Source organism: Hemitrygon akajei, chromosome 27, assembly GCF_048418815.1.
Source record: "Hemitrygon akajei chromosome 27, sHemAka1.3, whole genome shotgun sequence".
NCBI classification, from domain to species: Eukaryota; Metazoa; Chordata; class Chondrichthyes; order Myliobatiformes; family Dasyatidae; genus Hemitrygon; species Hemitrygon akajei.
Genome location: NC_133150.1, coordinates 35,153,244 through 35,168,475, shown reverse-complemented (window position 1 = coordinate 35,168,475; position 15,232 = coordinate 35,153,244). Strand labels below are relative to the sequence as shown.

Genomic DNA, 15,232 nt, shown 5'->3' with positions numbered 1-15,232 from the left:
TATTTTTGGGCAGCCTCTTTGTAGAGGGAAGAGTTGAGATATGAAACCAGACAAAAAGATGGATTTTAACATGGGTGTCAGAAGGCATGGTGAGAGAACGTGTAGGGTTTGGAATAATGATAGGGTGAGATTGGTGTCAGGAGTGCGAATGTTATTTGGCATCTGCATGATACTTATGAAGAGTTATATTTATCAAATGTACATCGAAACATACAGTGAAATGTGTCATTTGCCTTAAATCAAATCAGCAAGGATTGTGCTGGGAAGCCCGCAAGCGTCACCACACTTCCAGTGGCCACATGGCACGCCCACAACTCACTAAACCTAATAGTACAGCTTTTGAATGTGAGAGGAAACCCATGCTATATGGAGAGAATATACAAACTCCTCACAAGCAGTGGCAGGAATCGAACCCCGATCTTACAGATGATACTGTAATAACATCGCACTAACCACTGCCCCATGTAATAGCAGCTGAGAGCAGACAAATCAGATGACAGGTCAGGAGTTTGTACAGGATAGTTTCTGGGACCATCAGTAATCACATCTGTTCCTTCTGGACTCTGGTAGTGGGGAAAGGTACATATCCAAATGATCTGAATCTGCAAGGCCAAATCTGTCCACACTTCAGGGCTATTGTGGCTTTTGTGAGTTACTGATAATTGTTAACAAAATCTGAAGTTGCTGGAAATCCAAGCAACGCACACAAGATGCTGGAGGAAATCAGCGGGGTAGGCAGCATCTAGGAAAAGAGTGAAGTTGACATTTCAAATGTCAACTGTACTCTCTTCCTAGATGCTGCCTGGCCTGCTGAGTTCCTTCGGCATTTTGTGTGTGTTGCTGATCATCGTTGTTGACCTGCAACTCTGCTCTGCAGCAATTCAGATTCTGGATGATGTTGGTCACAAATTTAATCACCTTTATGCTGATAACAGAAAGATTTGGGAATATGGTATGTAGTTAATTCCTGATATTTTAGACTGGTATATAATTTTCTTCTCAATGAGTCAAACCAAGAGAGCATTACATGGTGCTATTCTGAATCTGTAGTCAAAGTGCAAAAAATAAGCTTCCATAGTCATTTCTCAGATATTAAGGATGTGGATCCATCTCTGTTGAAAGCTAAAATAATGAGGAAATCATGCGGTGACATGATTTTTTTAATCTGGAATTAACTCCAGCTAAAGTTGTCAATGTAGCTAAAATTCGTTGATGCTGACACTTTGAAATAAAAGTTCATTAGTTTGAAGAAGGCCAAATACTGGTGTATGAAAATGTTTAAGTGAGTCAGCTAAAGCCCTAAATTATCCGCAAATGATCTGTACATTGCTTGGCAGTGATTTGTCGTGACATACAGGCAACCTCTGCATTGCAGCCTTTCAGGTAATGGAAAATACACCCTTGCAGAAAATCACTACCCAAAATATTTAGGTATGGAATAAAATTTGTTGACAGAATTTATGGGGGGGGGGGGGGAGTAATAGAATTTGCTGTTTGTTTTTTCAACTCTTGTTTTTTTGAAGCATCTATTAAAAAGAGGCTTCGGTATGGAACACAGTCTATTTTCTAGAAGCACAACACTCCTGTAACACATGCCTGCTTGAATCTAAACCTGGGATGCTTCAAGATACTTAACAGCATCCATTACCAGCCACAAGGGGGAAGAGTTTACATCTTCATGCCAATAGGGACCTCTTGTGACGTACAGTAGTATATGCAATTCATTGCCTTGTGCATAACAATTAACTTGTATATATTGGTCTGGATTTTTCTTAGTTTATGTAGTGTAAATGCTGTTAAGTTTCCAGATTGCTTCAAATTGCAGTACATTTCCATTCATGTGGCAGAGCTCTGTAGGCAAATTCCTTGATACTCTCTGCTGCAGCGTCTTGTTATTTTAAGGGCAGAGAAGAAGTTGGCTGAGAATCACCAACACTTGGAGTGGGTGTTCTGCTCTTGTCTCCTGTGCCAGGATAGAGCAGCTGTTGCACTTACAGTTTCAAGAAAAAGTTTATGAAGCCTTTGCAGTTACCTGGTTTTCTGCATTAATTGCTCATAAAAAGTGGTCTGATTTTCATCTAAGTCACAATAATAGACAAACACAATCTGCCTAAGCTAATAACACACAAACAATTGTACTACTACTTGTCAATACGGAGTACATCATTTAAACAATTATAGTCCAGGTTCAAAAAAAGTATGTGAACCTCTGGGGTAATGCCTTCTACAGAAGGTATTTGGAGTCAGGTATTGCAATCAATGAGTTGAGATTGGAGGTGTGGGTTGTAGAGGTTCCCTGCCCTATGTATGTATGTTTACTGACAGAGTCTGCTCTTCTCAAGAAGTATGTTTATTTGCACTATGCCTCGGTCAAAACATCTTTCAGAGAACCAAAGGACAATCGTAGAGATGTGTGAAGCTGGAAAAGGCTACAAAAGCATTTCTAAAGACCTGAGTATTATTGACAAATGGAGGAAACTCAGTGCTGTTGCTACTCTCCCTAGGAGTAGACATCTTGCAGAGATCACACTAAGAGCACAACATGCAGTGCTGAAGGAGGTGAAAAAGAACCCAAGGGTAACAGCAAAAGACCTGCAGAAATCTCTAAAACTTGCTAAGATCTCTGTTCATGTGTCCACTACAAGAAAAACATTGAACGAGAATGGTGTTCATGGAAGGACGCCACAGAGGGAACCACTGCTCTAAAAAAAAATTGCTACACTTCTTAAGTTTGGAAAAGACCTCCTCCTGGACGTTCCACGATGTTTCTGGGACAATGTTCTGTGTACAGATAAGACAAAAGTTGAACTATTTGGCAGAAATGCATACTGCGTTATTTGGAGGAAAAAGGTGGTAGGTGAGGACAAGAAGAACCCTACCCCTGGTAGGGTGGCGGGAGGACGGGGTAAAGAGCAGGCATGCGTGAAGTGGAAGAGATGTGGTTGAGGGCAGCATTGATGATGGAGGAAGGAAAGCCCCTTTCTTTGAAAAAGGAGGACATCTCCTTCGTTCTAGGATGAAAAGCCTCATCCTGAGAGCGGATGCGGTGGAGATGGAGGAAATGAAAGAAGGAGATGGTGTTTTTACAAGTAGCAGGGTGATATAGTCCAGGTAGCTGAGAGAGCCTGTTGGTTTATAATAGACATTGGTGGATAAGGTGACTCTGGAGATCGAGACAGTGAGATCGAGAAGGGGAAGGGAAGTATCGGAAATGAACAAGGTGAATTTGAGGACAGGATGGAAGCTGGAGGCAAAGTGAGTGAAAGTGACAAGTTCAGCATGGGTACAGGAAGCAGCACCAATGCAGTCATCAATGTAGCGTAGGAAAAGTGTGGGACGCTCACCAATGTAGGCGTGGAACATTAACTGTTCCACTTAGCTGCGAGTGCACATGGCTACCCCTTTTGTTTGAAGGAAGTGGGAGGACCCAAAGAAGAAATTATTTAGAGTGAAAACAAGTTCTACTAGGTGGAGCAGAGTCGTGTGGAGGGGAACTGGTTGGGTCTTGTGACCAGAAAGAAATAGAGAGCCTTGAGACCTTTCTGATGGGGTATGGAGATGCATAGTAAAAATAAGATGATGGTGGCCAAGGAACTGAGAATCCTTGAAAAGATCAAGAAAATCTTTTTTCCATAGATGCTGCCTGGCCTGCTGAGTTTCTCCAGCATTTTGAGTGTGTTGCCTGGATTTCCAGCATCTGTGATTTTCTCTTGTTTGATGAAAAGTACAAAAGTTTGTGTGTTATCAGTTTAGGCGGACAGTGTTTGTCTATTATTGTGATTTAGATTAAGATCAGACCACATTTTATAACTAACTAATGCAGAAAACCAGGTAATTGCAATGGGTTCACAAGCTTTTTCATGCAAGTGTAATATTGGCCTTCATGAGTGCTTCGTGTATTTCAATTGTTGGAAAGTTTTAATTGCCCTCTTTGTAGCTGAGCTTGGGGTAGAAATCAATAACCTGTTTTCTGTTTCTGATATTATCTGAGCATATTTTAAATCTTAAATTATTTTAAACTATTAAAATGAATTGAAACTGGCCATGAAGTTCTTCTGGGCTAATTTTCCATTATCATATGAAGATTGACATTAATTCTGAAGGTTAGTGTTTTTTTTTAATGTGGTTGGCCGTAATGTGATGCAGTATTTTTATACAAATGTGTCTTGGATAGGGTGAGTTTGGATGTCCATCTGTTGGGATGCATGGTTTTTCCATCTAATGCAATACACAGCATTGTGGGCCAAAGGGCCTGTATTGTGCTGTAGGTTTTCTATGTTAATGTGGTCACTATCCTTATTGGAGTTATTTAACTCCAATATATTATGTATAATATATTGATCAAAATATATGGCCATCACTAAAGGAATTCAGAACATTGGCATCTGAATTCATTGATTGATTCCTAAGTACACAGCAACCAATTGAACATTATCAAAATATGCTCCACAGAAACACTCGGTCATTTCTATTACTGAAACAAGATCATTTTTCAACACTTTAACAAAAGTTATCTCTGAAAATTCATCACTGCTAATGTTTTTAAAAAACTGGTTTTTTTGGGGGTTTTTTTCCATCTTTTTATTTCCTTGTATCTTGTCTATATTAAGAGTTTTGGGGGGGGGTCAATTATATTGGTGTGACCTGTAGTTTCTACTCACATGCATTAATTGCCAACCATGTGATCCCACTCCCTTTGTACTATTATGACCACTCTGTATTTGTCTAGAAAAGTTCAATAAGAAGATTGAAAAAGAAAAACTGTGCCTGGGCAAACTTTTTGATCTTTGGCAAGTTACAAACGATTCACATCCATTCAAGGTTCGTGTTGATTGAGCTGCAGACTGGTATGTCCATCTGCACCACTGGGTGGCAGTAATGCACATTTTAAAAAAAATCCTTATTTTTATCACAAACACAAAATCTGCAGATACTGGAAATCCAAGCAACACACACAAAATGCTCATCTTGGCTTGCAGTGTTAGATTCTTTGACACAGAGTTTAATATTAAGAGAAATGTTGAACTTACATGGTGTTCTTCCTCTGATCATATTGGTCACAGTCTGTAAACTTGTGACCAGGTACATGCAACATGTTCTCCTGTGGGTCACCATTTGATGAGAATCTTAACTCAACATGCCATGGTTGCATGTGCAGCAATTGACTTAGCTCATGACACCCCAAGGCCTTACCCCCATCTGCAGCACCAATCAAAGGCACACATTTTTTGCTTGCTTGATGGGGATTGAAATTTTATACCATGCAGGACAAAGTAGTCTGCCTGATTGTTATCACACCCACCATTTTAAATATTCATTTCCTTCTCCACCAGTCCACACTGGTTGCAATCTGTACCACTCGAAAGTGCACTGTAGTTAAATGTTCAGACTACTCTGCTAGCAGCTGTATAAATCTAAAACCTAGGCCACCAAGGAGGATCAAGTTCAAGTATATTCTCACTTCAACAGTATACATGTGTGCAGCCAAAGAAAGTTCCTCCAGACCAAGGTGCACAACACAGTGCATAAAACTTGCACATAACTCAAATAATATTGCCAAAAATAAATTGGCAAATAATAAGGTTCATTTGTGACACAAGTTTAATATGTGGTGAGACCTGGGTGCAGTAGTCTTACTACCTGGGGGAAGAAGCTGTTTCCCATCCAAACAGTATTTGACCTAATGATATGGATACTCTTGCCTGATGGTAGGTGATCAAAGAGATTGTGGGCTGGATCAGAGGGCTACTGGTAAATATTTCAAATGGGTGAAAGAGAGTCTGGCATGATTCTCTCAGCAGTCCTCGCAACCTTTTGTAGGGTCTTGTGGTCAGATGCCTTGCAATTCCTGTATCAGACAGTGATCTAGCTGGTCAGGACACTCTTGATGGTGGTCCTGTTTTTAAAAAAAAAAATTGTTTAGAATATTGGTTGGGGGGTGGGTCGTGGGGAGGGGAGCCTCACTGGCCTCAATCTCCTCAAAGTTGAGACACTGCTGTGTTTTCTTTACTAAAGAGGTGGTGTTGAGGGACCAGGTGAAATGGACAGCCAGTTAATAGAACACCTTCATCACTTGCGGGTTCCCCTCCAACTCGCATGTAATTCCTAATCTGAAGGTGTCATATTGTTGCATTAAAATCCTGAAACTGCCCCCAGAATTGTAGGAGTTCTTTTATAAAGAAAGATTGCAGTCATTAAAGAATGTGTTTCAACCCCCACCTTCTCAGCCAAGAGATGGGCAATAAGTACTGGTCTGGCAAACAGAGTCCAGGTTTCAACAAATGAAGGAAAAACAGTCGTAGGATTCTGCTTTTATTGCCAAATGCCAGCATTTGGTGAGTAAATGCCCAGAGTCAAAACAGCAGCAACTTACAAATAGTAACGCTTCTTTACAATGAACGCAGTAGCATACTGAAGGAGTACTTGTTCCACTTTCTTCTGGTTTTTTTTTAAAAAAAAGTTTCCCTCCCCCTCTCCTCTTCTATTCCCCACTCTGGCCCCTTACCTCTTCTCTCCTGCCTATCACCTCCCCTTAATGCACCTCCTCCTTCCCTTTCTCTTATGGTCCACTTTCTACTCCTATCAGATTCCTTCTCCAGTCCTTTACCTTTTCTACCTGGCTTCAACTATTGTCTTCTAGCCAGCCTCCTTCCCCTCACGTCAACTTTTTTATTCTGGCGTCTTTCCCCTTGCATTCCAGCCCTGATGAAGGGTCTTAGCCCAAAACGTCAACTGTTTATTTCCATCAATCCTGCCCGACCTGAGTTCCTCCTGCATTTTGTGCATGTTGCACGATTTCCAGCATCAGCAGAATGTCTTGTTCCATTTTTAGCTACTTTAGGCTATGGGGCGTACTAATAATGTTTCCGTTCACCAGCCATACACAAGTTGAGAATTTTTTTAAAGTGACAAAATAATTTGAATGGTATTATGGGTAATTGGAGGGTAAAATTAGTTTAAAGGAATCATAGAAGATGGTATTTGAAGAATTCATTGTTTTATTTTCAGACTTCAAGTGACTTCAAGCTTGGAATGAGTTTACAGATAACTGAAGTGAAAATAGTTGAATTATTTGTATGTGGTTATGAGTAACTGTTATCTTAAAGGGTGAAATGTGAATAAATAGATTCATGGCTTAAAGATTAAAGAAGAGGAACAATAAAACCAAGTGGAATAATAAAATCACTGCAGATGTGCGACATAGATGGGCTTTGAGGCAGCTTTCATCATCTACTTTTCCAATGGATTTCTGTCATTTAGCCGATTTACAGCATGTTCATCTTTGTATGACATTCAGTCAGAGTTCCGTCTTTATCCACATTGTGGAAGAGTCAGCCAAATCAGAAATTGGCTTGAATACTGTAGTTTGATGGTAGGTATTCTTTGGTGAAGGTCACCTTCTAATTTCTATAAGTATGTTCACCACCTACCCACAAGGCCAATAGCTCTTCAAGTTAATGGAGTTGGTTACAAAGGAGTCTGCTTTAAGTGTCGCTAATCTAGTCACTGAAATGTCCAATATGTCAACCACAAGGATAGATAGGCTAAAACATGTGAAGTTCTCCACAATCCAGTGCATCAAATTACCAAGGTGTATGAAGTTCCTGAAGTTTTGGTATCCATCTGTCTTCAAGGACAATGGGTGATGATCATCATCCTCTCAAGCCTGGGCAGAAGGTATGGAGATCCTGAGATCCCCAGTCATCAAGATACCCCTCTTGGCCTCAGCAGTATAGTCCAAAGGAAAGCTTATGAAGCAATAAGTTTGACACCAGTTTGGCTGTAGGAGCTGCAGGAAATATTTTCAATGACGTCCAGCTGCCTTAGGGGCTGCACTCCAGATTTGCTTGTCTGGGTTTACTCCCGTAGCCTTCGTCTCTCCCACAAGCGTACGTGTGCAGGGGCCAGACCTCCTCCCCATCATCTGTAGTTCAGCCTGAGTCTGAGAGGAGTTCAGTTTCCATGTGCCGCCAGCGAGGAGGCACTACATGAGGCTTGCTGTTGGAGAGGCTGTGTACTGGCAGGGAGAGACTCTCACATTCAGCTCTCAATTTTGCAAGACTGCTAGCCAGCAGTGGAAACGAAAAGTGAAAGTGACAGACGCTATCCACTACACTACCACACCAGACACATCACAAAAACCATTTTGACACATATATAATATTTTATATATTCAGTTTTTATTACTCTGTATTGCAATGTACTGCTACTGCACAACAACAAATTTCACGACATATGCTGGTAATATTAAACTTGATTCTGATTCTGAAAATTTTCTTAAAAATAAAGATTGCCATATGTTCTGAGCCAACTCTTGCAATACTTCACTGAGAAAGGGCACTTGGTAATTTCAGTTTACTGATAGATTTTTACCTTTTGCTCTGCAGCAATGAGAAATAGAGCCAGCCAGCATTATTTGCAGTTGTTTTCGACTGATTCAAAGCTCAGTTTCTTTGGGAAGTAGCTTGACGTTTGCAGCTGAGCTCAGCTTTCCATTTGAGGATGTTGTGGTTCAACTATCTACACCCTGTTGATTCGGCTTTCAACTTTGTGACAGCTAACTTATTTATGATTCACCTTGCCAATTATAAGCAATCTATTTCAAACCACTGATTCTTGGGGGATGAATCTCAAAAGCATTGTAAGAGGATTTGATCACACAAAGGATTAATGATGGATATGTTACACATCTGAGCTGCATCCATTCCCCACACTTGTACCCCGAGTGAAAATATCCTGTTTATTTGAAGTGCATTAATCTTCATTTTTAGGAAAATTGCGATATTACTATCAATATCTTTTAAAAGGGAGGAAACAAGTAACTTTACATCTTTTACTGTTTCTGAAAGCTACTTTTTCATCTCATATTGAAGGAACATTTTCATGTTTCGATCTCCAGGTTCCTTTTCAAACACCAACATTTATTGTCATTTCCACTAATTTCCCCTAATCTCAGTTGATGCAATTAAAGTTTCTTTTTGCATAGGTAGCACCTGATTTGCTGAATATTTTTCACATCTTTTATCAAAGAGGTCAAATTCACAAAGCCACCTCCAAGCAAATTGATTAATGTTAACTATTAAGGGTTTTGACCGAAGGTTTTTGTTGTGTATGTGGTTGTGATTGTGCTGGTTACACAACAATGCTATTAATAAAGACGCTGGAGACGGGAGCTAGGTTTCATGGTTCTTTACTGGCATAAACCGATCTCTGCACACACGTACAGATCAATAGGTGCCTAAAAGCGCATGCTCAATAGGCGCCTAATAGCGCATTCAATGACGTGTTACTAAAACATAAAGTAGTCCCTTATTATACTGTAGGCCATACAGTACACTTTTCAACCTGAAACAAGAGTTCTGTTAACTTTATGAATGCTGTTTGACTTGATGAGTATTACTCGTTCTGATTTCCAGTATTTTGTTCTTAATTTTCAAAGCTGCCAGATGCTTTGACAAAAAAAACTCGGGTAGTTCATTTGTATCCCACAAAGAAGGAAACTTGCTGTCCCTCCACCTTAGGTGTTTCCAGACTCTCAACCATCTGAAATGATAGCTGACCAAACGACTTTCTCTGGGGCAAACAGTGGTGCTGAATAAATGCTAGCCATACTGATGTTGATGTTCCAAGAATGGATAAATAAGACAACAACATTTAGCATGGAGTTGCAGAGTTGTTCTTATGTAATTAAATCTGAGATGAACTAATTTAATCGAAGATTGGATTAAAGCTTTCACTGCACTGATTTACCCAGCATGATGCAATGGAGGCTTTGTAGGTATGTTGAACACAAATCCAATAAACTTTTCCAAGTGTTGGAGCTTCTTTGAAACTGAACATTTGGTTCAATTTCTAAAATAGCTTGCAATGCAACAAATAATAGGTTTTTGCTCTTGTCGGTTTAAAATGGTCTTCACAGTAAAATCACTGTTCTGTCATACTTTTTAGAAGTGGCACCAGTTTTTTTGAAAAAACTTGAACAGATTGCTATGGTATCTATGAATTTTTTAGTTGTGAAGCATCTGTTCATTGTTAGAATTCGCGCAAAGCTAATTCCCACATAGTTCACCTGAACAATGGGGAAACCCCTAGCATTGTTGTTAAGAATTTTGGCCTTCAAAACCTGACCTTTTTTTTAAAGTTCTTGCAGTTATCTGCATGACTCAAGGGTGAAATACTCCGTTATGGTTCTTAGTGCATAATTTGTTAGGGCCGTAGATTAGGAGTTTCCACTAAAGTTCACTACTAACCTGTGGCTCCATTTTTTTTTGGGGAGTTGGAGGAGATTTGGGATGTCACCAAAGACTTGCAAATCTTTATTAATGTGCCATGGTGAGCATTCTGATGAGTTGCGACACAGCCTGGTGTAGAGGATCCAATGCACAGGATCACAAGAGGCTGCAGAGGGTTATAGAGTCAGCCAGCTTCATCACAGGTACAGACCTCCCCATCATCAAGGACATAACTGATATTGTCTCAAGAAAGCTGCATCAGTAAGGATACCCATCATCTGGGGCATGCCCTCTTCTCATTACTACCTTAGGGGTGTAGGTGCAGGAGCCTAAAGGCCCACTCTCAATGATTCAGGAACAGTTCTAACCCCTCCATCAGATTTCTGAATAGCCTATGAAAACTACCTCATTTAATTGTGTCTATGCTGTTTACTTACTATGTAATATATAGTTATTTTGTGTCTATACTGCAACTACAACCAAATTTCATAAGATAGTGATAATAAATCTGATTTTTGAGTTGGGCTGGCAATGTTAAATTGTGTTATCACAAGAGAGAAGGAAATGCACAGACTGGAGTCCAAGATGCTTAAAAAGTTAGTTTATAAGAATTCCCACCATGAAGTTATTCTGTTCAGCATTTTTATTTTTTATTCCATTGATCATCATAAATATTTTATTTCTCCTCTTGTCTTTGATTTGGAATCTACCAAAGCTGGTGATCACAGTCAGCTGGCCAGATCATACAAGTTTCCTTCCTCTTTCTCTGATCTTCTGTGTTAAGTTCAAAGATCACTGACCTCAAACATTCTTTTCCTTTTCCTGCAGATGCTGCCTATCCCATTTATAATATTTTATATTTTATTTCATATTGCTAGCATTTATGGTATTATAGGTTTTTACACATGACTTTTGGCTCAATGTACCAATGAATATGCAAAATCTTATAAATTTTAAATAGTGATTCAGCCTCCAGCCCAGTTGATTTTTACTGATACTTATAATTCACTCTTACTTTATCTCCTTTTGTCAATATATTCTCTTCTCCTCGAACTATTTTCCTCTGAGATGTACTTTTTTTTTGTCCTTTGGAGTTCAGAGATTTTTCAGGGTTCTTCAACCTTTAAACCATAAATAGAATTCTGCTGTGTGGTTTAGACCAAAGCTCAAAGTTTTTTTTAAAAAATTAAATTTATTCTCAAAGTCTGTATATGTCACCATATTCTACCCCAGGATTCATTTTCTTGGAGGCATTCACATTATATCAGAATCAATGAAAAACCGCACACAGAGACTGACAGGCAACCCGTGTACAAAAGAAGATGCTGTGCAAATACCAGATAAATAAATTGGGGCGGTGCGGTGGCGTAGTGACTAACATAATGATTTACAGTACCAGTGACCTGGGTTCAATTCCCGCCACTGTCTGTCAGGGATTTGTGCATTCTCCCAGTGACCAAGTGGATTTCCTCTGCATGCTCCAGTTTTTTCCTACAGTCCAAAGATGTACTGATGCTAGGTTAATTGGTCTTTGTAAATTGTCCCATGATTAGGCTAGGGTTAAATTGGGGATTGCTGAGCAGCACAGCTCGAAGGGCTGGGAGGGCCTTTTCTGCGCTGTATCACAGGTAAATAATACTGAGAAGAGGAGTTGTAGAATCGTTGATAGTGAGTCTATAGGTTGTGGTCTTAGGCCCATGTTCCGATGCAGTTTCATCCACATGTTAATGTGAATCACTTACAACAGATCCTGCCTGACTTGCTGACTATTTCCTGCATTTTATACTAATGTTTTAGGCTACATCCACACTAGACTGGATAATTTTGAAAACGTCGGTTTCGTGTAAAAACGATAGGCGTCCACACTATGCGTTTTTGAAAGTATCTCTATCCACACTGAAGCGGAGATTTCAGCGAATCTCCTCCTGCTGCACATGCGCAGGACACATCTACCGAAAACAAGAGACATGTTTGGTGTCGAATCTCGCCGTAAAAGTGCGCGTTTGTGTGGTTACAGACTAGAAAAACTTAAAACGGCGGACAGCTGTTGGCTCTCACGCAGGAGAACTTAAAACTAAAAAAAACAAATACTGGAGTGTACGGCGGCAACCGACAGGGAGTTCAATGACAGATTGACCTGGCTGACGACGAACATTGAAAAACTGACTAACTCTGTTGCATTAATAAAGCACCTTGTTAAATGTATAAAACATGTCTGCGTCAGTGTTATCTTGTATTTCCATACAATGTTACATTAGGCTGTTACATATCTATTGTCAGAGAAGTACTTGCATAAATAGGTAAACCACCTTCATACGAGCAAGGACAGAAAACCGGGCAAAGTGAGTACAGTATACTTATTTATTCAGTAAGTTATGGGTCAAAGTATTTGGTGAGTACATTCCTAACTCTTCTGGCTTCAGTCTCTTTGCCGTCTGTTCTGAAATTGTTAGGTTGCATTCAAGAAAACAATGAAATAGCTGCCGTCTGATAGCGTTTTAAAAAGTCTCCGGTTACGCTGTCCACACTGATCTGCCCGAGCAGCGTTTTCAAACATAACCCACCCTGGAAAGCATTTCTAAAAAGCTCAATTTTCGGGGGATGAAAATGCCGTTTTAGTGTGGACGGAGGGTAAAAACGAAGAGAAAAAGCTTTGGTTACGGATTTATCTGGCGTGGTGTGGATATAGGCTTGGGTTTACAATATCTGTAAGATTTTGTTCCAATTATTATTGATATGTTAAACTAATCTCTGTTCCAGTTTGGGATATTCCTTCTATTTCTGCATAGATCAACAGATGTCCTGTGCCCAATAAGCCTAGAGTGGAAGCCTTTGAACCGCTCTGGTGTTCACGCATAGACAGGCAGACTAGTTATCATTTCTGCTTGTACGCAGAGTAGAGCTGAATTACGGTTGCTCTATTGAGCCTGAGATCTTGTGAAAACTTAAAAAACAATTTCATTGAGTATCATGTAAATATAGGGGAGTGTTAACTGTTTGTCCTTTAGCCATAGTTTGTATTAGTATTGGCTAGAAATGTTATATATAATTCAAGACAATACTGATATACTTAATAAAGTGGCCTCTGAGTTTATGTTTGTGGTCTTCTGCTGCAGTAGCCCATCCAAATCAAAGTTCAAAGTGTTCAGGATGTTTTCCTACATACCATTGTTGTAATGCGTGGTTATTTGTGTTGCTGTCACCTTCCTATTGGTTTGAACCAGTCTGGCCATTCTCCTCTGACCTCTCATTAACAGGGCCTTTTTGCCCACAGAACTGCCACTCACTGGATGTTTTTTTTTGTTTGTCACATTGTTCACTGTAAACTCCAGAGACTGTTGTTGTGTGTGATCAGCAATCTCTAAGAAACTCAAACCACCCTGTCTGGCACCAACAATCATTCCATGGTCAAAGTCACTTAGATCACTTTTCTTCTGATATTCTGATGTTTGGTCTGAACAGCAAATGAACTTCTTGACCATATCTGCATCCTTTTATGCATTTAGTTGCTGCCATGTGATTGGCTGATTTAGATATTTGCATTAATGAACAGATGTACCTAATAAAGTACCTCATATAATATACTGGATTATATTCATGTTTTTAGTCAGAGCATATGTCAGTAGTTAATAGCTGAAGGGGATCCTATAAATGTGTGACATCTGATAACATCAGAATACATTGACTAATTCTTTAAATGTTTCTGTGTTTATATTGAAGTATATGCTCCTTTATTACAAGTAATTAAATGCCCAAACCTTGAATCTGTGATGTTAGTAAGACCTGATCTTATTACATGATGAAGCTCAGCCAATGGACTGACTCATTCAATAACTTGCATGTCCATATTGTTCCTTGTTTCACATTTGTTAATATTAGTTTAGCTTTTCAGTATTCTGTGCTTGTAACAATTTTTGGTGCGATATATAAACTCCTTTGCTGAATTCATGTAGTTTAGTGAAGCGTAGGGCTTCAATTTATTTTTACTTAATTTTTACATAACAAAGCATAAAGGTTTCCTGAATGTTTTGCATAATTCACATTCAGCAAAAGGCTAGTGTTTTCAGCCCTGCTTAATATCCTATGCATTTTCCCATGCAAGCTGCTGATTTATTTAAATTCCCAGAGAATGAATTCCCCAGTGATTGTAATGCACCTGCTTCATGTTCTATTTCCCACCACAAAAATGAGACCCCCGCCCCCCCCCCCCCCCATTCTCCAGGAGCAATTATGTTAAATGCCCGAGTCGTGTCAGGACTGTGTAATTTTAGTAGATTGATTGCAGCAAATGTGCTTTGCGTTTTGTAAACAGTTGTGGAGTGGTGGTGGGGGCAGGAGGAGAAGGACATATCCATGATGAACCCTTCATGGTCTGGCTTTTATTGGAAATTCTTCCTAAATTCATTTGTGTCAGCCTGGCCAAGTAGGTGCGGTATAGTAGCGCTATAATCGTGATTCTACCTGACAGAACAATTGCACTGATAATGAAAAGAGCACCATGATGTTAATTGCCTGATTTGATTCCGTGGCTGACTTCAGCTGGCACTTTGAGTGACAGTCGCTTTTGGCCTGGTTGGGTCATATTGCAAGTTTGTTGTATGACCAATAAGGCTACAACCATAAAACACTAGAAAGTGTGGAGTCCCGAGGTAAAGATCAGTGCAGATGGCATGAGGCATGGTGTGGAGACCTCTGATTTCTTTGAAGTTCAATTTACTTGCTGCTTTTGTGTGCGAGCATAAGGAGAAGGTGGTACGCTAAAACAGAACTTTGAAGTCCTAAACCTTGAAACATATTTGGGGAGTTAACAGTTTTTTTTTCAGGATGATATGCCAAGGCAAAGTAGTGAAGTATCCTTTTGAATTGAATAATACTATTTCGTGTGATTTACTTGTGTTTGTTCAGGAATGTGTAAAATATGATAAGAAATCCTATGAGATACTAGACACTGTAAAGTGTCAATGTAACATTTAAATAAATCTTGCTTAGAAAGTCACCTT

The 15,232-nt window shown here is 39.6% G+C and overlaps 1 protein-coding gene across 3 annotated transcripts in view; it reads left to right on the top strand.

Moving 5' to 3' along the window:
• tmcc2 (transmembrane and coiled-coil domain family 2) overlaps positions 1–15,232 on the top strand; it is a 144,131-nt gene that overhangs the window by 63,295 nt on the left and 65,604 nt on the right. Inside the window, exon 1 of one of the 3 annotated variants that reach the window (XM_073030623.1) lies at positions 14,898–15,082. The exons of the other annotated variants lie outside the window; for them this stretch is intronic. The gene's annotated coding sequence lies outside the window, so the exon portion shown is untranslated. Of the gene's footprint in view, positions 1–14,897; positions 15,083–15,232 lie in introns of those variants that run through there. 3 annotated transcript variants of the gene reach the window in all.